The sequence below is a fragment of the Gymnodraco acuticeps genome, unplaced genomic scaffold (assembly GCF_902827175.1).
Source record: "Gymnodraco acuticeps unplaced genomic scaffold, fGymAcu1.1, whole genome shotgun sequence".
Lineage (NCBI taxonomy): Eukaryota > Metazoa > Chordata > Actinopteri > Perciformes > Bathydraconidae > Gymnodraco > Gymnodraco acuticeps.
Window position 1 is genome coordinate 721,962 of NW_022989923.1, and position 13,733 is coordinate 735,694.

General features: G+C 41.3%; 1 protein-coding gene across 1 annotated transcript in view; it reads left to right on the forward strand.

The window, feature by feature from the left end:
- Positions 1-3,528: 3,528 nt before the first annotated feature.
- LOC117542290 (ras-related protein Rab-3A-like) overlaps positions 3,529-13,733 on the forward strand; it is a 43,109-nt gene continuing 32,904 nt past the window's right edge. Inside the window, exon 1 of the mRNA XM_034209859.1 lies at positions 3,529-3,931. The gene's annotated coding sequence lies outside the window, so the exon portion shown is untranslated. The remainder of the gene's footprint in view (positions 3,932-13,733) is intronic.

A 13,733-nucleotide genomic window follows, 5' to 3' on the forward strand; every position in this document is an offset into this window, starting at 1 on the left:
CCAGCTCTGTACCCGTTATTTCCACAAACACCCCCTCCTCTGTTAGCACACATTTACTGACACAAACATTTGTATCATCTGTTGTAGACCCAAATAAATAAAATAAAATAAGAACTCATTGTCAAAAAAGATAAACGCCATTCTTAAAATGTATAAACGAACAATAGTTTGATTAATATTGATTAGAGTGCACAATAGAAATAAAATAATTGAGAGAAGAAAAAGCGATATGTTATCTATCAAAACCCAGTTAGATTAACATTCATTGGATTGCACACTTTGTTTGTTTGTTTGGATATGTAGCACATTAACATTTTAATAGCACTTAATGACTGACTGAATGGAAATGACAATAAATGAAAATGTAAAACGAAAAAAGCGATCATGAAAATGTTTCCAAAAAATGAATTAAATGATTTTTGACCACTTTGTTGTTCAGATATATCACATATTTGTAACTAAATGATACATGAATTGAAACAAAACACGGTATAAACTGAGGAGTGACTCCCGTGAGGTTCATGTATTTTCTTCACTCTGCTCTCATGTCAAGAAGCATCAGATCAGTGCATGCACTGCCTCGTCCAATCAGTGAGCGATACACAGTAAGGGGGCGGGGTGAGTATCTGAGGATTTCATCGGAGGATGGTCTGGTGGTTCCTCGGTTATCGCTCCTCCATGATCGCTCCTCGCTCCTCGATCCTCGGTCCTCCGGCAAAAATAAGAGCCATGGGACGGTACTCAAGATGGCGCTGGCAAATCAACTTCCGGTGAGACCGAGGAGCGAGGAAATGAAAATAGTCGACCTGAGAAGCAGCCATAGACGCCAGCCATTGGAATGAATGGTGAAAAAAACGGGGTTTGTCAAACAGAGCACATGGTGTAGTCCAAACGATAGCTGGGGATTCTGGGTAGTGTAGTGTCTTCTGCCATCCTTTACTCCGAAAAAACATTTATTTCTCCGAATCGAAGGGGAAAAATACAAAAGCATTGCACACAATTTAAACCAATCAATGTTGTGTAATTAACAAGGATAATCTGGTGTTTTTTAGTCGATGAGTAGTGCAGATATCACTGTAAAATTAATCGACAGTAAGGGGAATACTTACTTCCGGGTGTACAATTCTCCGTTATCCAATGGGAATGGACGCTCACATTGCCTTTAAGGGCAGCCGACACAAACGAATGCCGTGGTTCCATGAGCGTCAAATCCCGCCGCAGATGGGAATACATTGCAATCAGTTGAAAGCTATTTTTGTCCCTTTATGAAGCTGAAGGAGCCTAGGAGCGTCACAACTGCACGCCACGGACCCTGACCAAACGTCGCTCCTGGACGATTATGGAGTGAGAGTGTGTTGGGATAGTAGTGTGCATTAGATATGTTCAAGAACAAATATAGAGAAGACATTCAAGGAGAGAGAGACAGAACACAGATTCAAAGGTAAACATGATGTATCTTTCTATTTATTTAGCTAACCACTATTTCGACTATGTGTTTTTGATTGACTTGATTAAATGGATTCACTACATCAATGTGTGTCTTTTCAGGCCGCCATGTTGTGTCCTTTCTGTGGCCAACATCTGGGGACAGTTCAAGTGTTCTGTGGCTCCTGTGGCAACAATGTACAGTTTTTGGCAGAAGTTGAACACAACAGTAAGTTTACTTTTTTTGATTGTATCTGTTTCAAATGCAAGAAATAAGGATTCAACACACTGCTCTGTTTAGAATACTAATTGGCAGATGCATACACTAGTTCTCAGCTTGAAGGACACATTTTTTCATTGTCTGTTTATGTGAAATATGTAGAAGCCATCATTAAATTGTAGACCAATGCATGATTAAATACACAAAACAGCTTATATTATACATTCATAATTGTGTATTAGTTATATCTTTATAGAGAACATTATACATTTAGAATCAGATTTTGAGACAGTGAGCGGCTGGGAAAGTCACACCGCCATGGGGCACAAACAGTTGCTGACGTGATGTTTTCTTCATTCTCAGGCATTCCATAAGGAGGGTCAGGAACTCACGCTTGGGACCACCAGTGTCCCCTCCATCCTCAGTGTGTCCCTCATCCTCAGTGAACTTAACTGACATCTCATGAGAGGGGTCGAATGAGGCACCTTTGAAGCCGCGGATTGCTCCATCCCACACATTGGCTCTATTCATATTGAACCTGCTGCAAGATGTATTTGTTCTTTTTGCAGAGAGTTCTGCAACAATGTCCTCCGCAGTCAAGTGTTCTGTGCTGGGAAAGACAAAGTGATGTATTGTAATATTAAATGATGAAGCTATAATAAGATTTACAGTATAGAATAGAACAATTAAGTGGTAATAGTAACAATTAATACCGTTGCTCCATTTTGTCTTCTGGCTCAGACTGGCTATCAATAATGATAGGTGCATACACAGTTGTGTAGTTGCTGCAGTGAGAAGACAGTTGAATAATTACTTTCAAATACATAATATATGCATGACAGTCATATTTACAAAAGGATGTCGATCCTCTTCCTGGTTTTTTTAATACATTGGATTCTAAACTGACAACAGCACTTTTGTCATACTCCTGCACAATCCTTGTAAACATTTGAAATGGATGCAACAAACATAATCTGATCTTTGAAAAATATCTGTGGGTGTTTTTTGTATTGTCTTCACTAAGTTGTCAGATGTTGTGGGTGTCATTTGGAAATGTATGAAAGTATAATTGTTCTGCTTCCTGGCAATGTTACGCACTGTGATTGAAGGCTATACAAACAAACAAATGTAAAATAAAGATACACAGCAAACCACTGTGTCACGATGCAACTGTCAACATCGTTTACCCATAGAAGTGGTTCTGACCCGGGGCAGACTGGACCTCTTCCTGGAATGGGGTTGGTGCTCCATCCTAGTTTTACCCAGGAAGTAAGTGCACACAAAGGTATTTATTGATTTCATGTTCACAAATTCTAACCTACATGGTATAATTACATTTTTAATTAGTCTTACCCGATCAGACGCTGGTTGTGGGTGCCTGAGAGGTCTGATAAAGGTAAAGAACAAATATATTCAAACTACTGTACTGTTAAAACATTCTGCTTCATGTGGGACAAAATAATATGTTGACAATGTTTTATTTGACCCTGGCAAACTGTTGTCCATTCGTGGAGTGCTCACTTTTGGAACATTTGGAATGTCCCACACCTGCATTCACACAAATGACTGACTGAAATAAAAATAAATTCACTTTAATTAAGAATAAAAGCCACGATAAATCCAAACTGACATTATATTGTTGAGCGTTCTTTAACTGAAGTTAAATGAATGTGAATGCCATGACAGTCTTTTGATGTATCTGTATAGTTACTGACACACGCACCTGAATGTGTTTTTTATTTTTGTTGTTGCAGGAAAAATAGGGAGATTATGTTTTTCTCTCTTCTTTTTAATGATGCTGAAACAATTACACACCTCACAGTTTGAGCTATGAGTCATGGTAAGCAGATGACTGCCGCTCCTCTTCACGGTGCCGTGTGTGATAGGGCGGAGAAGCAGCCTGCAAACAGCCTGAAGAAAAACATTTGCATTCACAGAGAAGCCGGTGGTGATTATTTTAAGGGTGAAGGTGACGGGCAGCCGACGCCTTCACAAATATTCCCACATCGCATTGCTCCACCTCGTATTAATGCAGGATATCAGTTTGAAGCCGTGCTTAAAAAAGAAACTGCGTGCGGCGAAGGGAGGCGTTTACAGACATTTTCACATCATTTCTGGATTACAATCTTTCCACTCTGATCACTGCGAACGACGCAGCAGGTGTTCCTGCACAGACGATCCGTGTATCAGCTTTGTTGTTGCGGCTGTTGAGGATACAGTTGTTGGATTTTATTGTTATTATTATTGGGGAGCCAGCTGCTTCCATCGGGTGCCGAGCAAACAGAGGTAAGAGACAAACGAAAAGACACAGTGACACAACACCATTTAACACCGGTGTAATACGCACACGCACGCACACACACACACACACACACACACACACACACACACACACACACACACACACACACACACCCACACACACACACACACACACACACACACAATCCGAAACGTCGAAAATGTAGCTGAACTACGCGTCTGTTTCATCACATGCAATATAGATATGTTAATCTCGTACAACACCCCTTATCGTGCATAAATGGGCACCTACAGTGTTCTTATGGTAATTAATTACTCATTTTATGTTGTTTAGCTGGACCACTTGCATCTTGTTCTTTACTGAAGTATCAATATAAAGCCTTTTATGGTGTTACATGTTGATAATAGTAACACAATGTTCCCATATTATCCCATCAAATCCTCATATTCTAAATGTATGTGGCTCTCTGGAGGGAGTTGAGCCTCTATTGGCCTCATGAAGATGTATTTATCTGCGGTAGTGGTCTATTGTATCTCCCTATAGAAAATGCACAACATATTTGATAAAAGACCATGTTTATGAACACTTTTTCAGGGTTCTTGCTATGGGTTTTGTTGATATGTCGAATTTGACCTTTATTTATATTCAATTTCCATAGGTTGATCCTGCTTGCTTGATGTGATTTTATTAAGGTGGGATTTGTGTGTGGGTAAGAGGCCTTATTGTGACTTGGTTCTTTATATTAATATTTATAATACTGATATGATAATATCTACATATTTCTGGATTTTGCATTACAGAATTATTCTAGAATATATATATATCAGCAAATAACAATTTGCATATATAGGTATAGTGTAAGTGACAGGTGGGTGCAGGTCACTAGCCCTCCTCAGCTCCACCACCTTCTGGCCATTTTTTTTATTAGCTTGGGGTTAAGACCGCCACTTAGGGTGTTATGGTGACAGCCAGAACCATCTTTTTCATTAGCTTCACAACAACTCGTCACAGAGACACATGTCCACACGGTAGCCGGTTCAGCGGCACTTGCATGTTGGCAGTTAGTGTCCATATGTCTATGTTCTTCACTGGCTAGCTATTGGCTGCTACCTGTTAATATTGATAACGCCACACCATTGTTGCAGAAGAGTTATGGCCACTTTCCAGTCCAACGCTACCTTTGTTATTCATGTTTCCATTTAGACATGTTCCACATTTTTTTGGTTTAATCAAACCATGTTTAAGTATGATTGATTAAGGAGTGAGTGTATTTGACTCTTTTGGGTTTTTAAGAGTGTGTTAACTTTTTGAAACCAGTCCCACCAAGCTGTTTGTTAATTAAGAGTACCAAATCCATTAATAATTCACCAGAATAAATATGGAAGTAAAAACACTTAATTTTGAAAACATTTAAACCATCAAAATGTTTAAAAGTATTAAAAGGAAATAATGTTGCTTGAAAAATGACTCGTCATTTTCATTTGGTTTGTGTTAACAAAATATAACGATAAAGTAGCATTAGATCAAACAATATAAAAAAGTACCTCAAATTTGTTGTTAAAGAGGCCTTATTATGCTTTTTGGTGTTTCCCTTTCCTGTATTGTGTTGTATAGGTTGTTGTGCATTTTATGTTGTACAAGGCTATAATCCCAACATTCACACAAGAGGGAGTTTGCAATTTAGCTTAGTTGATAATGTCTCCGGTGCCGCTGTGCCTGCTCAGAATAATTGTTAGTGTTAATTTCAATCTGGCTATTCACTTTTCTTAGTTTTAGTTCTTACATTGAATCGGTCAAAATGGTTATTTTGCCGAGAATGTTGTATCTCTTCCAGTCCCTCCCACTAGAACTATTTGACCAACAATTGTGGAATAAACATATCTCATGGTACATTTGGCAGGGACAAAGACCAAGATTCAAATATCAGAGTTTACAATTGGCAAAAAACGAAGGTAGGATCGCACTCCCATGTTTAAAAGATTACTATATTGCTGCTCAAGGCAAGGCAATATCTTGGTGCAATCCAAAGTACCTAGCTAGATGGAAGGAGATTGAGAGTGCTGTATGTATGTATGTAGGTTCATGATGTTTTACAAAAGTATTTTCAGATAGACATTCCATTTAAGTTTGAAATCTTTATATTTGGGTGCTTTACCATCAGAACATATTTGGTTAAAACCTGGAAAACCTACTGTGGAGTGGATTAACATTGTTTATTTTTTTGATAGATAATGTATGTTACAGAAACCAGTAAAACCATAATTTGTCTCAAATACGGGTTTCACCAACTAATCGACTAGTCGACTACCTCTACCACTAGTTGGCGCTGTAGTCCCTAGTCAACTAGTCGTGAACAAAATTGAGACAAAACGTGGGAGATGAGGATGCCGACATCGTGAGGTGCTGCAAAATGCTCCAGCAAAACACGTCTGACATTCAGGGGTCCTCATCTTATGCGCCAATGCGCCGCAATTATGCGCTCTTCAGTTTCCGTTTTAGCTCCGGCACTAAAAGTTCACGAGCGTGCTCCACTAACACCCCCCCTTTGAACAGCTGTTTGGACCTCATTTCGAGAGCAACAAGAAAAAACTGGTCAACAGATGAGCTACGGGATTACTGCCAGCAGACACCCCATATCCCCACAATGGATAACCCTCTGAAGTGGTGGGCACAAAACGCAAACCGCTTCCCCCGTTTAGCCAAGCTTTTCAGGCAACACACTCTCACTCCATAATCGTCCAGGAGCGACGTTTGGTCAGGGTCCGTGGCGTGCAGTTGTGACGCTCCTAGGCTCCTTCAGCTTCATAAAGGGACGCAAATAGCTTTCAACTGATTGCAATGTATTACCATCTGCGGCGGGATTTGACGCTCATGGAAGCACGGCATTCGTTTGTGTCGGCTGCGCACAGGATTTACGTTGCATTTATGTTCTTAACAGAGTTTTTGCAGTAGATTTGGTGAGTCCAGTTACTGTTTTTAATTTAATCAGCCATGTAACAACATGTAACCCAAATTAAAATGCTCCTTTGTTACAGTGTTTAACGTAACTGTATGAATTGCAATACAAAATACAGTTTTACACCTCTCTGTGTGTCTTTATTATGACGTAACAACTAGTCGACTAGTCGACTACTATTTTGAAAATCTTGTTGTGAAACCCCTAGTCTCAAGTAGATTTTAGTGTCTTTTTATTACTATTTGTTCTATTCCATCCTAGTCTAATGTTCATTGAGGTGCGCCCCCAAAATCCTCTTCATGAAAACTAAATCAAATGAGAATTTCATAAAAAAAACAATATGGCTATTCAATTTCACAACCTATAATGAGCGTTATTAATTGTGAATTTCTCATGTTTGAAAAAAACATAGTAGCTACTACTAGGTGTAATAGTGGAGCTGTTGTGGAAGTTGACTTGCAAAGTTGGTGCTAGTCTAGTCACAGTCCCTAGCCAACGCTAACAAGTCAAAACTGTTGTGCTTATAGGTTGTATGCCCACCAACTTTACCTAAAATTGTGTAGAAGTATTGAAAGGCCAAAAAAATGTCAAGTGTCGATGTGTGCTTATGTTACAAGCTGTAACATTACCGTTGTTTTCAGCTTTTCCTTGGCTATCTTGCTTTTGGGGGTTTCAGTTAGCTGAGTTGATAATAGCTTTGGCACTGTTATGCCTGCTCAGAGTCTCAGTTAACATTTCATAGTTTTGTTAAAACTTGCCAAATGCGAGTAAAACTACCGAAGCAAAATATCACAAACTTATGGTGCACCTGTCAAAGGTCAGGGTCAGGATACTCTCTGGTGCACTTGTAGAAGGTCAGGATCCTCTCTCTGGAGCACCTGTAGAAGGTCAGGATCCTCTCTATGGTGCACCTGTAGAAGGTCAGGATCCTCTCTATGGAGCACCTGTAGAAGGTCAGGATGCTCTCTATGGTGCACCTGTAGAAGGTCAGGATGCTCTCTATGGTGTACCTGTAGAAGGTCAGGATCCTCTCTATGGTGCACCTGTAGAAGGTCAGGATCCTCTCTATGGTGCACCTGTAGAAGGTTAGGATCCTCTCTATGGTGCACCTGTAGAAGGTCAGGATCCTCTCTATGGTGCACCTGTAGAAGGTCAGGATCCTCTCTATGGTGCACCTGTAGAAGGTCCGGATGCTCTCTATGGAGCACCTGTAGAAGGTCAGGATGCTCTCTATAGAGCACCTGTAGAAGGTCAGGATCCTCTCTATGGAGCACCTGAAGGTCAGGATGCTCTCTATGGTGCACCTGTAGAAGGTCAGGATCCTCTCTATGGTGCACCTGTAGAAAGTCAGGATGCTCTCTATGGTGCACCTGTAGAAAGTCAGGATGCTCTCTATGGTGCACCTGTAGAAGGTCAGGATGCTCTCTATGGTGCACCTGTAGAAAGTCAGGATGCTCTCTATGGTGCACCTGTAGAAGGTCAGGATAAGAATAGTGACTGCTGCTTCCTGTAGTCCACAATCAGCTCTTCCGTTTTGCTGACACTAATGGCGCTTTTCCACTGCAGCACGTAGCACGGTTTAAGCGGGCCGGACCAAACCCGGCCAGCTTTTTTTTGCTTTTCCACTAGGGGTAGTTCCGGCTCAGGGCAACTTTTTCACCTTATTTTTGGCCTGACGGCAGGCGAAACACTTTTTTAAATGTTCTGAATGGAGATCGGATCGACCAGGCTAAGCTAACGTTGTATATGCTCCGTCCACACTCACAACAGCGGCCTACAGACATAAATAAACCAGCGACTGTATTCGCCATGACACAGACAGTCTGTGGTTTGTACTTGTTTCACTTTTGTCTAGTTTCTGAACAGATTTGAGGAGATGTGAGCTCTGAGTGCTAACAGCTAACGGCCAGAGGTCGCGTTAACCGAATATTTTCCGTCTATGACGGATTTTTTTTAACAATGACAGACAAATCTGAAAGCAGTCCGTCATTTTGACAGATTAGAACAAACTCGGAACAGCGCCAAAGTTTCCCCGCAGCGAGGCTCCGGTGTTATGCCATGTTATGCATGCCCTCCAAAAAGGAATTCATACCGTTTCCAAACCTAACTGTGCCGTACAAATCATTGAAATGTATGTGAGTTTTGGCTTTACGCTGTGCACGCTCCCGCGAGGTGCAGCAGCCATGCATAACACGGCGCATGTGAACTGTCCCCCCCCCCCCCGTTGACAGTTCACGAGCATGCTTCCCCCTCCCCCCTCGTCAGAGTTGTGTAAAGGCCGATGGGTATTTCTGGATTTTGACAAGTTTTACGATCCTGTCCGTCAAAATGACGGGCAGCGAAAAAGTCTAGCGCAACCTCTGCTAACGGCTGATGTTGGTTTTGTGGTTCGCATTGAATATGAGGTTACGACAGTTTTACGCAGCGTCACTCCGCCCGCCGAACAGCCGATCGCCCCGCCTACACTGCGTTACTATAGTAACGTTATAGTAGTGCGTTACCCCAGTTCCTAAACTGTAATGGAAACGCAGCATAAAGTGAGCCTGGCCTACCAAGGCCTAACCATACCGTACTAAGCCGTGCTAGGTCCTGCAGTGTTTTTTTTTGGCACAAAAATATCAGGGTTTCGACCTCCTCTCTGTACGCAGTCTCGTCGCCGTCGGTGGTCTGGCCGATGACGGTCGTGTCGTCAGCAAACTTCACAATGGTGTTGGAGTTGTGTGTGACCATGCAGTCGTGTGTGAACAGGGAGTAGAGGAGAGGGCTGAGCACGCAGCCTTGAGGAGCTCCGGTGTTGAGGATCAGGGTGGAGGATGTGATGTTTCCCATCCGCACTGCCTGGGGACTGCCTGTCAGGAAGTTCAGGATCCAGTCACAGAGGGCGCTGTTGAGCCCGAGGTCCCTGATCTCCAGCTTGGAGGGCACAATGGTGTTGAAAGCTGAACTGTAGTGTTGTGTTCAAAATTCCAGGAAAGACAGACAACTTCTAAGTTTAACTATTTATTATAAGAGAGCAAAAGCTTGACGCTTGTGAACTGTTAGCAGTGTGCATCTGGACCCGGTGACAACATTACCTATTGACGCAGCAACCACTGTAAGTTATATTCTTGTTTAATTAGACTTCTCGGTTTCATTTATTCGACTCTGTATAATTGTTACTGTAGCTTAAACGGCTAAATCGCTTTTGAGAGATTTTAAATCTCAGATCTGCTCAGGCGAAACCTGCTTTACAGCTCTCAGCACTCAAGCCTGCATTATTAACATAGGCAGGGCCAGTCTATTGATTGCGTGAAGTAGAACCGCGTAACTCAGTCATCCTTTAGCTCAAAAAGCATTTAAATACCGCATTTAGAAACTGATGAACTCAGTGTGCATCTGGACCCGGTGACAACATTACCTATTGACGCAGCAACCACTGTAAGTTATATTCTTGTTTAATTAGACTTCTCGGTTTCATTTATTCGACTCTGTATAATTGTTACTGTAGCTTAAACGGCTAAATCGCTTTTGAGAGATTTTAAATCTCAGATCTGCTCAGGCGAAACCTGCTTTACAGCTCTCAGCACTCAAGCCTGCATTATTAACATAGGCAGGGCCAGTCTATTGATTGCGTGAAGTAGAACCGCGTGACTCAGTCATCCTTTAGCTCAAAAAGCATTTAAATACCGCATTTAGAAACTGATGAACTCAGTGTGCATCTGGACCCGGTGACAACATTACCTATTGACGCAGCAACCACTGTAAGTTATATTCTTGTTTAATTAGACTTCTCGGTTTCATTTATTCGACTCTGTATAATTGTTACTGTAGCTTAAACGGCTAAATCGCTTTTGAGAGATTTTAAATCTCAGATCTGCTCAGGCGAAACCTGCTTTACAGCTCTCAGCACTCAAGCCTGCATTATTAACATAGGCAGGGCCAGTCTATTGATTGCGTGAAGTAGAACCGCGTGACTCAGTCATCCTTTAGCTCAAAAAGCATTTAAATACCGCATTTAGAAACTGATGAACTCAGTGTGCATCTGGACCCGGTGACAACATTACCTATTGACGCAGCAACCACTGTAAGTTATATTCTTGTTTAATTAGACTTCTCGGTTTCATTTATTCGACTCTGTATAATTGTTACTGTAGCTTAAACGGCTAAATCGCTTTTGAGAGATTTTAAATCTCAGATCTGCTCAGGCGAAACCTGCTTTACAGCTCTCAGCACTCAAGCCTGCATTATTAACATAGGCAGGGCCAGTCTATTGATTGCGTGAAGTAGAACCGCGTGACTCAGTCATCCTTTAGCTCAAAAAGCATTTAAATACCGCATTTAGAAACTGATGAACTCAGTGTGCATCTGGACCCGGTGACAACATTACCTATTGACGCAGCAACCACTGTAAGTTATATTCTTGTTTAATTAGACTTCTCGGTTTCATTTATTCGACTCTGTATAATTGTTACTGTAGCTTAAACGGCTAAATCGCTTTTGAGAGATTTTAAATCTCAGATCTGCTCAGGCGAAACCTGCTTTACAGCTCTCAGCACTCAAGCCTGCATTATTAACATAGGCAGGGCCAGTCTATTGATTGCATGAAGTAGAACCGCGTGACTCAGTCATCCTTTAGCTCAAAAAGCATTTAAATACCGCATTTAGAAACTGATGAACTCAGTGTGCATCTGGACCCGGTGACAACATTACCTATTGACGCAGCAACCACTGTAAGTTATATTCTTGTTTAATTAGACTTCTCGGTTTCATTTATTCGACTCTGTATAATTGTTACTGTAGCTTAAACGGCTAAATCGCTTTTGAGAGATCTTAAATCTCAGATCTGCTCAGGCGAAACCTGCTTTACAGCTCTCAGCACTCAAGCCTGCATTATTAACATAGGCAGGGCCAGTCTATTGATTGCGTGAAGTAGAACCGCGTGACTCAGTCATCCTTTAGCTCAAAAAGCATTTAAATACCGCATTTAGAAACTGATGAACTCAGTGTGCATCTGGACCCGGTGACAACATTACCTATTGACGCAGCAACCACTGTAAGTTATATTCTTGTTTAATTAGACTTCTCGGTTTCATTTATTCGACTCTGTATAATTGTTACTGTAGCTTAAACGGCTAAATCGCTTTTGAGAGATTTTAAATCTCAGATCTGCTCAGGCGAAACCTGCTTTACAGCTCTCAGCACTCAAGCCTGCATTATTAACATAGGCAGGGCCAGTCTATTGATTGCGTGAAGTAGAACCGCGTGACTCAGTCATCCTTTAGCTCAAAAAGCATTTAAATACCGCATTTAGAAACTGATGAACTCAGTGTGCATCTGGACCCGGTGACAACATTACCTATTGACGCAGAAACCACTGTAAGTTATATTCTTGTTTAATTAGACTTCTCGGTTTCATTTATTCGACTCTGTATAATTGTTACTGTAGCTTAAACGGCTAAATCGCTTTTGAGAGATTTTAAATCTCAGATCTGCTCAGGCGAAACCTGCTTTACAGCTCTCAGCACTCAAGCCTGCATTATTAACATAGGCAGGGCCAGTCTATTGATTGCGTGAAGTAGAACCGCGTGACTCAGTCATCCTTTAGCTCAAAAAGCATTTAAATACCGCATTTAGAAACTGATGAACTCAGTGTGCATCTGGACCCGGTGACAACATTACCTATTGACGCAGCAACCACTGTAAGTTATATTCTTGTTTAATTAGACTTCTCGGTTTCATTTATTCGACTCTGTATAATTGTTACTGTAGCTTAAACGGCTAAATCGCTTTTGAGAGATTTTAAATCTCAGATCTGCTCAGGCGAAACCTGCTTTACAGCTCTCAGCACTCAAGCCTGCATTATTAACATAGGCAGGGCCAGTCTATTGATTGCATGAAGTAGAACCGCGTGACTCAGTCATCCTTTAGCTCAAAAAGCATTTAAATACCGCATTTAGAAACTGATGAACTCAGTGTGCATCTGGACCCGGTGACAACATTACCTATTGACGCAGCAACCACTGTAAGTTATATTCTTGTTTAATTAGACTTCTCGGTTTCATTTATTCGACTCTGTATAATTGTTACTGTAGCTTAAACGGCTAAATCGCTTTTGAGAGATTTTAAATCTCAGATCTGCTCAGGCGAAACCTGCTTTACAGCTCTCAGCACTCAAGCCTGCATTATTAACATAGGCAGGGCCAGTCTATTGATTGCGTGAAGTAGAACCGCGTGACTCAGTCATCCTTTAGCTCAAAAAGCATTTAAATACCGCATTTAGAAACTGATGAACTCAGTGTGCATCTGGACCCGGTGACAACATTACCTATTGACGCAGCAACCACTGTAAGTTATATTCTTGTTTAATTAGACTTCTCGGTTTCATTTATTCGACTCTGTATAATTGTTACTGTAGCTTAAACGGCTAAATCACTTTTGAGAGATTTTAAATCTCAGATCTGCTCAGGCGAAACCTGCTTTACAGCTCTCAGCACTCAAGCCTGCATTATTAACATAGGCAGGGCCAGTCTATTGATTGCGTGAAGTAGAACCGCGTGACTCAGTCATCCTTTAGCTCAAAAAGCATTTAAATACCGCATTTAGAAACTGATGAACTCAGTGTGCATCTGGACCCGGTGACAACATTACCTATTGACGCAGCAACCACTGTAAGTTATATTCTTGTTTAATTAGACTTCTCGGTTTCATTTATTCGACTCTGTATAATTGTTACTGTAGCTTAAACGGCTAAATCGCTTTTGAGAGATCTTAAATCTCAGATCTGCTCAGGCGAAACCTGCTTTACAGCTCTCAGCACTCAAGCCTGCATTATTAACATAGGCAGGGCCAGTCTATTGATTGCGTGAAGTAGAACCGCGTGACTCAGTCAT